The sequence below is a fragment of the Muntiacus reevesi genome, chromosome 4, assembly GCF_963930625.1.
Source record: "Muntiacus reevesi chromosome 4, mMunRee1.1, whole genome shotgun sequence".
NCBI lineage: Eukaryota > Metazoa > Chordata > Mammalia > Artiodactyla > Cervidae > Muntiacus > Muntiacus reevesi.
This window is the reverse complement of record NC_089252.1, coordinates 141504827-141510035: the sequence shown is the minus strand read 5'-3', so window position 1 is coordinate 141510035 and position 5209 is coordinate 141504827. Positions and strand designations below refer to the sequence as shown.

Here is a 5209-nt window from a genome sequence, read left to right as displayed (position 1 = left end):
CAACCTTTCTGTGTTTCCTGTCTAGAGAAGATCCTTTAGCATTTGTTGAAGAGCTGGTTTGGTGGTGAATTCTCTCAGCTTTTGCTTGTCTGTAAAGCTTTTGAGTTCTCCTTCATATCTGAATGAGATCCTTGCTGGGTACAGTAATCCAGGCTGTGGGTTATTCTCTTTCATTACTCTAAGTATGTCCTGCCATTCCCTTCTGGCCTGAAGGGTTTCTATTGCTAGATCACCTGTTATCCTTATGGGAATCCCTTTGTGTGTTATTTGTTGTTTCTCCCTTGCTGCTTTTAATATTTGATCTTTGTTAATTTGATTAATATGTGTCTTGGGGTTTTTCACCTTGGGTTTATCCTGTTTGGGACTCTGGGTTTCTTGGACTTGGGTGGCTATTTCCTTCCCCATTTTAGGGAAGTTTTCAGCTATTATCTCCTCGAGTATCTTCTCATGGCCTTTTTTTTTTTTTTTTTTTTGTCTTCTTCTTCTGGGACTCCTATGATTCAAATGTTGAGGCGTTTCACATTGTCCCAGAGGTCCCTGAGGTTGTCCTCATTTCTTTTGATTCTTTTTTCTTTTTTCCTCTCTGTGTCATTTATTTACACCATTTTATCTTCTACCTCACTTTTTTTTTTTATTGTTATTCTTTATTGAACTTGTTACAATATTGCTTTTGTTTAGGCTTTTTTGGCCTAGAGGCATGTGGGACCTTATCTTCCCAAGCAGGGATGGAACCCGCAGCTCTTGCACTGGAAGGCAAAGTCTTAACCACTGGACCGCCAGGGAATTCCCTTACCTCACTTATCCTATCTTCTGTCTCCGTTATTCTACTCATGGTTCCCTCCAGAGTGTTTTTTTATCTCATTTATTGCATTATTCATTTTTAATTGACTCTTTTTTATTTCTTCTAGGTCCTTGTTAAACATTTCTTGCATCTTCTCAATCTTTGTCTCCAGGCTATTTATCTGTAACTCCATTTTGTTTTCAAGATTTTGGATCATTTTTATTATCATTATTCTAAATTCTTTTTCAGGTAGATTCCCTATCTCCTGCTCTTTTGTTTGACTTGGTGGGCATTTTTCATGTTCCTTTACCTGTTGGGTATTTCTCTGCCTTTTCATCTTGTTTAGATTGCTGTGTCTGGAGTGGGCTTTCTGTATTCTGGTGGTCTGTGGTTCCTTTTTATTGTGGAGGTTTCACCCAGTGGGTGGGGTTGGACGATTGTTTTGTCAAGGTTTCCTGGTTAGGGAAGCTTGTGTCAGTGTTCTGGTGCATGGAATTGGATTTCTTCTCTCTGGAGTGCAATGGAGTGTCCAGTAATGAGTTTTGAGATGGGTCTATGTGTTAGGTGTGACTTTGGGCAGCCTGTATGCTGACACTCAGATCTATGTTCCTGTGTTGCTAAAGAATTTGCGTGGTATGTCTTGTTCTGGAGCTTATTGGCTCTTGGGTGGTGGTTGGTTTCGGTGTAGGTATGGAGGCTTTTGGATGGTTTCTTATTACTTAATGTTCTGTGTAGTCAGGAGTTTTCTGGTGTTCTCAGGTTTTGGGCTTAAGTCTCCTGCCTCTGGATTTCAGTTTTATTCTTCCAGTAGTCTCAAGACTTCTCCAACTATACAGCACTGATAATAAAACTTCTAGGTTAATGGTGAAAAGATTCTCCACCGTGAGGGACACCCAGAGAGGTTCACAGAGTTACATGAAGAAGAGGAGAGGGAGGACGGAGATAGAGATGAGCAGGAGGAGAAAAAGGGGGACTCAAGAAGAGAGAGACAGATCTACGCAGTTGTCTGTTCCCAGAGTGTTCTCCGTAGCCCAGACACCCACAGAGATTCACAGAATTGGATTGGGAAGAGAAGGGGAAAGGAGTAAATAGAGGTGTTCTGAGGTAGAAAACAGAGAGGCAAAAGTGGGAGAGAGTAATCAACACACTCCTGAATAGAAATGGGAACTGAATATTGGATTCTTAAATGTCCAAAATTTATATCACATACTGAAAAACAAAGATTAAAAATCTAGAGTAGAGGTTAGACTCTTTAAAATATAGTATTTAAAAACAAAAACAAAAACACCAAAAAAATTTAGAAATATATATAAAGTTCGGTTTAAAAATAGGGCTTCTCTGTGTGTGTGTGTGTTTTTTTTTTTTTGCAAGGTTATAGTGAAATGAAAATGAAAATTAAGGAATAATAGAGGAGTATTAAAGGACTTTAAAAGGAAATAAGAGAGAAAAACAAGAAAAAGAAAAAAAAAAAGAAAAAAAATTTTTTCCCTAATTAAAAAAATCATAAAAATACATGAAAATGAAAGTTAAGGAGTAATGGGGGAGTAATAGGGAATTTTAAAAGAAGATAATAGATAAAAAATAAAAAAGAAAAGGAAAGAAAAAAATTTTTTTTAATTAAAAAAAGAAAAAAAAATATCTAGGCATTTCTCTGGAGCTGTTGCAGTCAGTATGGGTTCGGTTCAGTTTCAGATAGCTCCTCATTCCAGCTTACACTTCTCAATATCTATAGGCCCCTTCCGGTGTAGTCAGTGTTACCTACAGGGATTTTAATCTGTTGCACCGGTCCTTTCTGAAGCGGTTCCCTTTGTTTATTTGGCTTCTGTTTGTCCTCTCTTCAGTGTCTAATTTCCGCCCTGACACAGGCGGGCGGAGGTGATCTCTTAGGTTCACTAGTTCAGTCCTGCTGCAGGGAGGGCCGGGCGCTGCAGGCAGATATCGCTGTGTGTGGGGAGCACTCACCGTGTTCTGGCCACACTGGGTTTGCCCCCGCTCACGGGTGCTTTCCCCGTCTACACTGCACAGGCTCCCGGCTGCTCTATAGGGAGCGTGCCCTGCGTTGCGTGCGGCTCCAGTTTTCAGGTACTCCACAAAAGCACGGACTCGGTTGCGCCTGCGTTTTGTGCCTTCCCCGGCCTGAGCGGCTCAGGCAGCCAGGAGCTTGACGGGCGCACTCTCCCCTCCGCGGTCCCAGCCTCAGTTTCTGCGCGCTGGTCGGATGCCAGCGGCTTGTGTTTGTTCTCAGGAGCTGGCCTCTAGCCGCGACCCTCCCGGCGGCGGATGTCGACTATCCAGAATCTCAGGGAGTCTTTGGATAGAAACTGGAGGCCTGTTTGCAGTGTGGGAGGGGATGCCTCTCTGGGGTCGAGTTGGCCCCTTTACCCTCCCCCTGCCTCCTACCTCCTGTGGGGATGGGCCGGTCCGCCGCAGGCTAGCTCTTCTCTGGAGTTTCTCAGTCCCTTTGTTTTGCTAACAGCCGGCAGTGTGTTCTGGCCGGTTAATTTTCTCTCTTGCTATCCCACAGTTTAAAAAAGCTCCCTCTGATTGCTCTCAGGGCCTTCGGCCAGGTCCTTACCCTTAGCAATGCCGCCCGCTCCTCTCCGTTCCACCCCCACTTGCTGGTGGCGGATGCGGGCGTCTGTTGTACTTTTCTGCTGGGAATTGCTTTTAGGCACGTAATCTGTGGGCCTTATTTAATTTTTCCTCCCAATTAAGTTGCCCTCCGAGATTCGAAAACTTCCCCCAGACCCGCTAGTGCTAGGGTTTCCTGGTGTTTGGAAACTTCCTCTATTAAGACTCCCTTCCTGGGACGGGTCTCCGTCCCTAGCTCTTTTGTCTCTCTTTTTATCTTTTATATTTTGTCCTACCTCCTTTTGAAGACAATGGGTTGCTTTTCTGGGCGCCTGATGTCCTCTGCTAGCGATCAGAAGTTGTTTTGTGAAATTTGCTCAGTGTTCAATTGTTCTTTTGATGAATTTGTAGGGGAGAAAGTGGTCTCCCCGTCCTATTCCTCTGCCATCTTGGCTCCTCCTTAAGCTCTTTTTTATACAGAACTAGAGTAACCTTTACTCTAAGGCACCGCTGGCCTATGTGAAATTCACTAGCCATGTTTAGCTGCTAAACCCTTGAAGTGTGACTAGTCCAAATGGAAGTGTGCTGTAAATGAAAAATCAACACTGAATTTCAAGGCTTAGTATGAAAAAAATGTAAAATATCTCATATTCTATGTTGGGTGCATGTTAAAATGACAATATTTGGGATACGCTGGGTTAAGTAAGATATTTTATTAACAATTTTATCTGTTCATTTTTACTTTTTTCAAGAGATTACTAGGAAATTTTATTTATTTATCTACCTATCTGGGACAATAACTTTATTTTGTTTGGGGGCAGTGAGTAGGGATCCAGTCTCAGAACTTCTGGAACTGTTTCTTGGTGCCAGCAGCCTTGGTGACCTTGAGCACATTGAAGCTCACTGTCCCTTGCAAGGGCAAGGGACCCGCACTTGCCCACTGTGACAATGTCCCCGATCTGTGACAGTGTCCCCCATCCAGATGTCCTTGAAGCAGAGGGAAAGGTACAGAGACATGTTCTAGTGGCATTTTTGGAAGCAGTTGTACTTTTGGATGCAGTAAAGATAGTCTGCAGATGACAACGGTCCCCTGTATCTTTATCTTGGTCACCATCCCAGACAGGATCTGCCCTTGGATGGAGACATTACCAGTTAAAGGGCGTTTCTTGTCAATGTAGGTGCCTTCGATGGCCTCTTTCAGTGTCTTGAAGCCCAAACCAACGTTCTGGTAGCATCACGGGAGCTTCTCCTTGCCACTTTGTGCAAGCAGGACCCTCTTCTTATTTTGAAAGTTGGTAGGTTGCTTTTGGTAGGCACACTTTGTCTGAAAGCCCATCATCTTCCTGGTTACTTGAAAAAAAGGTAGAAATTTTATGTTTGTGATATCTTGTATTTCTCTGAATAATGCTGCTGTAGTGCTGGATTTTCCCTACTACTAAGACTCAGCCTTTCTCAGTTGTCTACTAAATTATTGGGAATGGTTAATGAGATCTCCACACTGTGGTTGGTTGAAACACTAACATTTCCCATCCCTGTGCAATCTCTGGTCATTGTTCAGATCATAGTTCCCTGTAAGTTCTCTAATAGCTGTTCTTTGCCTAGTCTCCTGGGGTCCTTTCCTGTGCACATTTCTTTGTGCAGCTTTCTTCTCCCTGATATCTGATCTGTGTCACCTCAGCTCAGTGACACCACCATCCTTTGTTTGGCCCTTCCCTGTGCTGTAGTCTGAAAAGTGCGTACACACAGAAAGCTGTGGTGATCATGAAGCTTGTTCATTTGTTCCCCTTTTATTAGGGATCAGAATTCTATGTTTCCTATTGACCAGTGTCTAAAAACAGTTGTTTTACTGTGGAAGGT

At 43.1% G+C, this 5209-nt stretch overlaps 1 pseudogene; it reads right to left on the bottom strand.

The window, feature by feature from the left end:
• Nucleotides 1-4190: 4190 nt before the first annotated feature.
• On the bottom strand, nt 4191-4691 carry LOC136167923 (small ribosomal subunit protein uS17-like; annotated as a pseudogene).
• Between the last annotated feature and the right edge of the window lie 518 nt (nt 4692-5209).